The sequence below is a fragment of the Lycium ferocissimum genome, chromosome 4 (genome assembly GCF_029784015.1).
Source record: "Lycium ferocissimum isolate CSIRO_LF1 chromosome 4, AGI_CSIRO_Lferr_CH_V1, whole genome shotgun sequence".
NCBI lineage: Eukaryota > Viridiplantae > Streptophyta > Magnoliopsida > Solanales > Solanaceae > Lycium > Lycium ferocissimum.
This window is the reverse complement of record NC_081345.1, coordinates 45,037,706-45,048,325: the sequence shown is the minus strand read 5'-3', so window position 1 is coordinate 45,048,325 and position 10,620 is coordinate 45,037,706. Positions and strand designations below refer to the sequence as shown.

Here is a 10,620-nt window from a genome sequence, read left to right as displayed (position 1 = left end):
CTCCTTTTTAGGAATATATTCGCTTCTAACAATGGATTTACTTTCTTTGAGCCGAGGATTTATCGGAAACAGCCTCTCTACCCCCACAAAGGTAGGGGTAAGGTCTACGTACATCTTGCCTGGGCACATTTGTGGCATTACTGTTTGGGCATGATGTTGTTGTTACTATGATACTATCGCATGTTGAGAAACACACTCGTTTTGTTATTAGCACACTTTTCTGTTTAAGACCTGATGAATTGCTACATCACAGAACTTAGCACTCTGTATATTCTATTAGTTGTCACATGTGGTACTCTGTTCTATTAAGTTCCTTTAACAACTTAGTAGTTTAAACTTGTTGAAGCTTGTATACCGTTAACTTGTTGGAGTTGTTGTTATTGCTTCTACGTCACCTTGTTGTTATTGCTTCTAAGTCACTGAGTTCATTTCAGAAGAAAATATTGACATGAACCATAAAATACTGATGACACAAAAAACAGGTTGGACTTTTTGGCCCCGTCTCCTGATTTGAAGGGTTTATTGTCACGACCCAAGCTCATGGCACGTATTGTCCGCTTTTGGTCCAATTGATCTCACAGATTTGTCTCTTGGGCTACTGCATCATTGAACCTAGAAGTGCTCGAACCATGTGCTTGCGTTATGCTTGTGTTACATCCACGTAGCCATATTTTTAATTTATATCTGCATAGCCAACTTTTCTTTTTTGCAACAGTATTTATACACACAATATATAACATTACACAATATTATACACTTACTGTAGATAATGTATAAACTTGTATAAAAGGGCCATTCGGGTAATAGAAATATGGGCTATTTCGGGTAAATATTTTCCAAATAGACATAGATTGTTATTCTCACCCCCCACCCCAACCCCCAAAATAAAAGATGGAGGTCAATGTTTTCATTTTGGTTCAACTTTCAAATGAGAATAAAATATGAATTGGCTGATACTGACTTGCCAAATAAAGACTAATTGTATGTAACTTTAGTCATTGTCGTGGAAAAAACAGAAGAAATTTTCTACTTTGGCATTTCCATCTTTTACGCCTTGAGTTACTTTAATATATTACGGTTAAGTGATAAATTAAGGTGAGAGTATATATTAATTGACTACTATAGTTTAGCAATAATAAAAGTATATTGAAAAAAACAATTATCATGCACATATTGAAAAAAACAATTATCATGCACTCGTTGGTTTAGTAAATACGGCTGTAGATAAGTTTTTCTTTGTCCATTACGTTACGTTGTCTTAGACAAGTATTGATACGTTGAAAAACAATAAACACGAGGAAGAATATGAAAGGAATGGAGTGGTACATGCAGAGTGGTTGAATGGTATATTTTCTTCTCCATTCAATGTGTTAGGTTCGTCACGCTTTGGACATCGCCATCAGGATTGTTTATTCCTCATGAAGACGGCTCTACTTCACTGGCATGGTATTCATTAGCAAGCGGTACACCATCCACAAGCACTTCAAAATATTTGTTACGTAAACATCTAGGAATCTAGAGAAGCTTCCTTAAAGATAACTTTCAAACTCTTTAATTGATGAATAGAACTAGATGTCGACCAAGCTTTCTCACACTAAGAGGAAATGCAGACGACGTGACTTATCAATGTTACAAACTAAGCAATTTTGAGATAAGATGGTTAATGTGGTAGAGTTGTGTATGAACGTCTTTACAGTAGACTTGATTTTACCAAAGATGATGAGAATATATGTAAACTTAGAGCCATTTATGCATTGAAGAGATCATTTCTCATTTTGTGCCGAAGCAATTTACAAAGCACAGATTGAAACAAATTTAGCATTACTCGAATAAAACTGCACGAAATGATCAAAAGAGTTGTATTTGCTAGAGAACTGGATGTGTTCTAGTTCCTGTCATAACGCATGAGTACTCAACAGTGGGATTCAAATCTATAAAGGAAATAAGTTGCTCAAAATTTGCTTTAGATGGTGTTGTTCTAAATCTCACTTCCAAAGGGAACACTAAGGACCAAGTACCAAAATAGTGTGGGTATTAGCTGACCTTTAATCACCAAGCATGAAGAAAATTCGAAGGCAAAATGAATCAACTTACTTTATACGGAATTATTGTCATAACTTTTGAAAATTCAAAACCAATTTTAACTACAGAAAATTTGAAACTCTTAACGTGATGTCCTCTCGATAAAAATACTTTTCAGCAACTATATTTCTTTCGCTATCACTAATTTACAAATTAATCAAATAAACACTTTATTTCTGTTGAGACAAATATCGTCATATATAAAGTGAAACTTATCTAAATGTAAAAGCCAGATCTGATGATAATCTATATTGCTCGGATTCTTAAAAAATGTCACCGAGTACATGTCCGATCCTCCAAAAATTGTGCATTTTTTAAAGGATCCGATAAGGATGCGACAAAATTTTGGACAGCCCGAGCAACATAGATGGAAATAAACCAAAGGGAGCAAGCAATTGTTACCTCAGATGATTGAATCAACATATTTCGTCAGGTGCTGCAACGGAAGTTTGCAGACGAAGAACAAAATGAGCATTAAGCTAATTAACTAGTCCACAAGCTACAACAATCAACTAGTTTCAGTTATTAAGTCGTCGATAAAACATTATAAAATAGAGTACTACATGTGACAATTAAAAGAATACACAGACAGTGCTAAGTTCTGTGAGGTTGCAATTCATCAGGTCTTAAACAGAACGCATGCTAACGTAGTATACTCATTAAAATACCTACTACTATATTCCAAAAAGCAGCAAAAATTGTTACAAGCGTATATATTCCAGGAAAAAGCAAAAAATTGTAACTTCCATATTCGAGAAGATTAAACAACATTAATCTTTTTGCGAGATTTGAAAGGCAGTCCACAGAAGCAGTTTTGCAGCACTGAAAATCAAATGATTATGAAACCTAAGTTATATTGCCTAGTCACTTGGTTTGTTACTACTTAATACCCTGCAAGCGACTTATTTCAATGTTCCGACATTTTTTTTTTTTTGAAAAGTATAGTACAACTAGTAGCACGTCGGAGAAACAACACTGCTAGAAAAAGAGGTTTTTCCCACCACATTCAGTGGGAAATTTGTGCTATAAAACATAATTTTCCCACCTCATTCCCACCAAGCCAGCTCACGGGGAAAACGCATGGTGGGAACCAGGTTCCCATTAAAACGCTGGGAAACTTCATAATTCTCCGTGTGAAAACACTATTATTTAGGCATTTTTCCCACCAACATTCAGTGGGAAATAATCACTGAACATTTTTCAGTGAGAAATCAGTGGGAAAATAGAGGTTTTTTAGTAGTGGAACTACAGACAAAATTCTATAAACTAGAACAAGCAAAGAAATTAGAAATACACTATGCATAGCACAGAAATCTACTCAGCAGCACGTTGAGGCACAAGAAGTCTCGTGCCATTAGGCCACTACAAAAGTGATCAGTAAAAGAAAAAGTTTCTAAACTAAATTCCTAGATCAAGCAACTCTTTATTAGTTCGCCAATATACACAAAAATCATCAGCATTAGCGTAAATTCTTATAGTTAAGTAGTTAGAATTAAAAGTCCCAAAGTTAGTTAAGTTGGTTATGAGGAGGTTGAATATCAGCCTATATATAGCCTTGTATATCAGTGTATACTCAATACTTCTATACTCAATACATGAAATGTTCTCTCTACATCTTTGCATCTCTCTTTCATTTACTCTTCTTGATTTACCTTCACTTACTGTTTCTTTCTTAATAGGCATTCTCCTGAATTAATTAGTTGAATATTTTTTGAGATCTAGCTTGAGCTACTTCATTCCATAAAATATTAAAATATTAATTTGATATGATCGATATTGATATAAATTCTTGTATTAGATAAGATTTTGTCGTTGATCTTAAAAGCGGATCAATTCACATGCGAGGTGGATGTTGAAGTAGATTTATATTCTCCCATTAATCCAAAAAGTACTTAGAATTGAAGAATTGATTAGTACGAATTGGAGAATTGATTAGTACGAATTGGAGAATTGATCAGTACACTATCATTTTTCCCATATTGCCGTAGACTTTTAAACACCCCACCCCCAAAACCAAAAAATAAAATAAAAATAGAGGACAATGTTTTCATTTTGTTTCAACTTTCAAATGAGAATAATTGGCTGCTAATGTCTTACCAGATAAAGACTAATGTATATTAGCATGCAACTTTAGTCATTGACGGCCAGGGAAAAACAGAAGAAATTTTGAACTTTGCACTTTCTTGTTTTAGGCTGGATATTGAATTATTATTTTTTTGGAAGTAACTTAATATTAGCGGAGCCAGGATTTTCACTAAGAGAATTCAAAATATAAATAAATAAACATACAAAAAAGGTAAGCGGATTCAACTATATACATATAAAAATATAATGTATATACAGTGTTTTTCAACGAAGGGGATTTGTACGAACACGCCTCCGGTACCTTAGCTCCACAATGTTTGTCCGCACCCTTTGTTTACATCAAATCATATTAGTATATTATGGTTAAGTGACAAATTCAGATAAGAGTATGTATAGTTAAACAAAACAAGTACAATAAAAAAAACAGATATCATGTTTTCATTGATTTTAATAAAGTACATTCGGTGTAAGCTAAGTATTTTTCGTTGTCCATTACATTACGTTATCTTAGGCAAGTGTTGATGGAAAAATAATAAAAACGAGGAAGAATAATGTCAGGCTATAAAGTACTTGTCCATGCTGAATGGCATATTTTCTTCACTATTCAGTTTGTCGGCCCATCACACTTTGGACATCGCCATCAAGAATATTGATGCCCCGTGATTCATGAAGACGACTCTACTTGTATGAAAAGATGTGGTACTCAAAAGCGAGCATCTACAAGCACTCTAAAGTATTTGTTACATAAATATTTAGGATTAAATTCCTCTATTTATCACTTAATTGATGCCGTATCTGGAACGATTTGACTCGGTCCGTCACGCTTTAGACATGGCTACCGGTAGTGGCGGAGTACACTACGCCGGGTGTCATCCGAACCCCTACGGAAAAAAACACTATTTTTAAGCGCTAAAATTATTTTTTATGTACATATATTAGACGTTGAACCCCTTGCATCGTATGTTTACTTTTTTTATATTTTGAACCCCTTGGCGGAATCCTGGCTCCGCCACTAGCTACCGGGATCATTGATGCCCAACGAAGACGACTCTAGTTCAATAGAAAGACATGGTACTCATTAGCGAGCTTCCACAAACACTCCAAAGTATTTGTTATATAGACATTTAGGAATAGATTCTGCCATTTATCACTTAGTTGACGCCCTATGCAGAGCAAAAGGCTCGACTTTCTCTTCTTTCTTTAATAAACATAGCTTGCGCGCACTTCAACTAATTCTAAAGGGTACTTGCTACCTTCCATAAGGTATGAAGTAACTCTGTCCAGTGTTCATCACGCCTTGGACAGTCGGGAAGAGATCACCTAATGTTTTTGACTTAGCAAGATTCGCAATTTCTTTAGATGATGTTATTCTCAATCTTCCAAAGTAAACACTAAGGACCAATTACCAAAATAGTTTGTCTTTTAGCTAACCTTCTCAATCACCAAAAAATGAAGAAAATTCAAAGGCAAAATGAATCGACGTATTTTACATGCCACTCTTTCAATTTGGAATATCTCCAAACGATTGACCACGTGTAACCAATTTTTGTAACTTCTGAAAATTCAAAACTCATTTTAACTAAAGTTTGAAACTCCGATGTGATGTTTCTTTTCTAGAAGTCTACAGTCTACAAGCTTCAACTAGTTTCAATCATAAGTTGAGAACAGAGTACCAGTGTAACACATGTGACAACTAAGAAAATACACAGACAGCGCTGGGTTCTGTGAGGTAGCATTGATCAGGTCTTGACTACAAAGAGCATCCTGCGTTGATGCAAGATCTGGGGAAGAGCCTCACCCCAAGGGATGCAATGTAGCTAGCCTACACCCTGATGCAAGCATCGATAGCCGATTCAATGGTTCAAACCTGTAACCTATGGGTCACACGAAGATAGCTTTACCGTTGCTCCAAGCAGGGGCGAATCCATGTATAAAAAATGGGTCACGTGAAACCATGGTCACCCGACTAAACTCGGTATATTATGTATATAATTCTTAAAATATATCGAATATTAAGTGAAGGAACACATGGTCAAACTGGACTGAATGGAGCACTAGTTAAGTGATGCGTTTAATCCCTTAAGGTTGTGGGATCGAACCCTACTAAATGCACTTTTGCATCTTTTTTGAAAAAAAAAAAAAATCTAAGATGAACTCAACTTAAAATCCTTCAAATTCTCCTTCTTGTCTTAAACAAAAGTCTGTCAACAACAAAAACAGACGTGTTTCTCGATACGGTATAGTATGCTCATTAAAATATCTACTATTTCAGAAAAGGAGCAAAAAATTGTAACATCCATATTTGAGAAGATTAAACAACATTAATCTTTTTGAGACCTGAAAGACAGTCCAAAAAAACAGTTTTGCAGCACTGAAAAGCCACTATGGAAGAAACAGGAAACCAAAGTTCTAAGAGAAAATGCAGACGAGATGACTTATCAATGTGACAAACTTTGCAACTTTGAAAGATGGTTAATGTGGTAGAGTTGTGTATAAACGTCTTTACAGTAGACTTGATTTTACCAAAGATGATGAGAATATATGTAAACTTACAACCATATATGCATTGAAGAGGTCATTTCTCATTTTGTGTCGAAGCAATTTATAAAGCACAGACTGAAGCAAATTTAGCATTACTCGAATACTACGGCATGAAATGATCAAAAGAGTTGTATTTGCTAGAGAACTGGGTGTGTTCCAGTTCCGATCATAATGAATGACTACTTAACAGTGGGATTCAAATCTACAACGGAAACATATATTCCTCAAAATTTTCTTTAGATGATGTTATTCTAAATCTTACTTCCAAAAGCAAACCTTCAATCACCGAAATATTTTGAGGACCAAGTACCGAAATATTTTATCTATTAGCTAACCTTCAATCACCAAACATGAAGAAAATTCGAAGGCAAAATGAATCAAGTTACTTTCTAAGGCACGCTTTTCATTTTCGGATATGTCAAAATGTTTGACCTCACGTAACCAATATTTATAACTTCCAAGATTCAAATTCATTTTAACTACTCAAGTTTGAAAACTCAGATGTGATGTTCTCTCGGACATCACATCGGAGTTTCAACCACTCCTACAAGTGTCCAGTCTACAATCTTCAACTAGTTACGACTATTAAAGTTGTTAACGGAACTTAATAGAACAGAGTATCACTTGTGACAACTAAAAGAATGCCCAGACAGTGCTAACTGCTAACTGATGTGAGGTAACAATTCATCACATCTTAAACAGAAAGGGCAGCCCCGTGGACGAAGCATCGCGTGTTTAGGTAAGGTCAGCACCCAAGGGGTGTGATGCAGGTAGTTTACCCTGATGCAAGCATGATTGGCTGATTTCATGGCACGGACCCATGACCTATAGATTACACAGAGACAACTTTACCGTTGCTCCAAGGCTCTCGTTCAGGTTTTAAACAGAAAGCAGCTAACAGCAAACGTGTTTCTCAATATGGGATAGTATATGCTCATTAAAATACCTAGTACTAATATAGTCCAGAAAGTAAACAAAATTATTACAAGCTAGTATAATCCAGAAAAGGAGCAAAAAATTGTAACATCCATATTGGAGAAGATTAAACAACATTAATGTTATTTCAGACCTGAAAGACAATCCACAAAAAATTAGTTTTGCAGCATTGAAAAGCCACTGACTATGCAAGTAATAGGAAACCAAAAGTTCTATTGCCCGTTCGCATTTAAAGTACTAGTAACATGTCGGGGAAAGTACCACGACAAAATTCAATAAAAAAGAAGAAGCAAGGAAATTAAGAATACACTATGAATAGCATGCAAATCTACTCAGCAGCACGTTAAAGCACGAGGAATCTTGTGCCATTAGGCCACTGCAGAAATGATCAGTAAAAGAAAATGTTGCTAAACTAAATGACTGGAGAGCAAGCAGCTCTTTATTAGTTCATCAATACACAAAAACCATCAGCATTTGCTTACTTTTTCTTTCTTATACTAGGAAGAGAAATTGGCCATGGAGGAAGCGTCAACACGAACGCTGATGACCAGCAAGGTGTTCCTTTAAGGCTACCTCGAATGCCAGCTGGATCGACAAGGGCATTCAATTTTAATGTTGTCATATCATATGAGACGACAGTGTCCCCAAAACCAAGGTAAAATACGTTGGCATCAAGCGGATGGAAGGCGATCGGAGTAGGAATGATCCCATTTAACGCTTTGCTAAGTAAACAATCTTCGAATGAGATGTCCCGGATCTTCACCCTGTGCTGCAGAATCCAACTTGAAGAGTCATATTCATCAAGAACCCAAACAGAAAAGCCCGAAAATCCAAAGGGATATACAGGCTTAACGGACACCTCAGTATACCTCAACCGACCCTGGTGAACGTCAAGCAAAACAGGACTTCCATTATTTCTAGCATCAATGCATTGCTCATCAATATCAGCAGGAAGTCCAATTACGCGACATTGATTGATGTTACTAAAAGGATCAAACGCCAAAATCCCATGATGACGATCAATCCAATGTAGCTTCCCATTCGGCAGCGACAGGCCTCGAGCCACACGATTTCAATTGCTCGATCCATATGCACGACAACTTTCCTCCAACGTCCAGTCTCGGACGAGAATACTTCAAACTTGAGCATATACGACTCGCCAAACTGACAATCGAATCTCACTACTTTATAGCTCATCGAGACCCCCCTTGATTTCGTTAAAAACCGTACTAACATATCCAAAACGTGTGGAAGTTCGAGGAGAGCAACACAATGCCCCGTAATAGCATTGTAAATGTGATAATCACTTACTTCAACACTCATATCACGATCATACAATACTAGCCCATCACTAACTGCTACAATATGATATTGTTCGCCCTGAGGGAAAGGAATTGTACTAAATCTTGTATGTAACCTATTATCGACGAACAAGTCAGGCAAAAATGACTGAACTAAATAGTTAACACCCTTTACATAAAGAGTGTTAGTAAGAATAGTCCAAGGTTGTGGTAATAAAGAAGCTCTAGAAATATAAAGGGAAGCAAAAGAAGGTGAAGAAATCAAGAAACGCCATCGTTTTGATACACATTTGTACCTAAAAACACATTTTAAAGGCAATCTTGATAAAACTTCAATCAAGAACCAATCAGGAAGATACCCATTGTTGAAAAACATATCTAATTTGGGTTTTACAAGTTTTCCACAAATGGGGTTCTCAAAAAGTTGCTTCCTTTAAGGTATAAACACAAAATCCATCTGTTTTTTAGCTTAGACTTTGGAAGAAGAAAAAAACACAAAAAAAAATGCAAACTTTTTAGCCAAATCTTTTGGTGAGTCTAAGAAATAATGAAGAAATGAGTAAAGTGAATTTACCCATTTATAGAATTGAGAATTATGGGGTGTGGATTAGAAGTCAAGCAGACTATTGAGAACTTGTAGAATTTAACAGATAATCAAGAATTCCCCAATTTCGTCTATTCTCGTGGGGTTTGCTTTTGTGTCCATTTGTGGTAGTTAAGAATGACTCAAGTTTATTGAGTCTTTTTCGATATGCTAGTATGCTTTTTTCTAATGGAAATAATAAAATTAAAGACTATATTAAAATGTAGTTATGTAGAGAGTACTACTATAATTTATTGTAGAGTGCATCTTTGGTAATGCAGTTTTCTGTTGTTTTGTAATCAAGAAATCTCGGAATAAGTGTAACTAATTTTGGTATCTTGAGTAGTATAATTTATTGTACTGTGCATCTTTGGTAATGTAGACCTCTCTTGTTTTATAATCACGATATCTCGGAGGGTAAGTATAACTCATCGCTGGTTGATCCCGCACGCCCAAAAAAGGACATTTGAAGCGTGGATAATATAAGATGGGCCACTAAGATCGATAAATTACGAATCGGGATGTGACTGACTCTGATACTATGACAAGAAAATGGATTTTGGGCCTAAATTTAATAGAAGTTATCTCATGAGGTGAAGATTGCCCAAAACCGAATAACTCATCATCCACCCACGGACGTGGGCTGTTTGAAATTTCGTAGATAATAATCTCATCCATTTACTTTTCTTCATTTAAACGGATTGAATGCAACATGCGCCTAACTTACACGTCTCATAGACTCATAGTGTAATGAACTCTTGAATCTCGATTTCTTTGGAACATTTTTTTTTTCTTTTCCAAAATTTTTTGTCCATCTACTCTGGAGATCAAAAAGAAGAAATTATAAGAGAAAGGGGTAATGCAAATGGAACCTATTCATATTGTGTGAAAATACTTCCGCCGATATTACGAGACTATAAGCCCTTATCAAACACGTATTACTAGTCACTGCAAACTATTTAATTAGAAGAATAATTTGTTGGAAATTCTCAAAAGATTTGAATTTTAATACTGAAAATTTGTGTTTAAAATTTGGATAAATGTTCCTCCATCTATCCCAAATTATGTCGTTTCTTGGTATTCATTAGCGAG

At 35.6% G+C, this 10,620-nt stretch overlaps 1 pseudogene; it reads right to left on the bottom strand.

Annotated features, from left to right (window-relative positions):
• Positions 1 to 7,942: 7,942 nt before the first annotated feature.
• Positions 7,943 to 9,960, bottom strand: LOC132054096 (putative F-box/kelch-repeat protein At4g22430; annotated as a pseudogene).
• Positions 9,961 to 10,620: the final 660 nt, after the last annotated feature.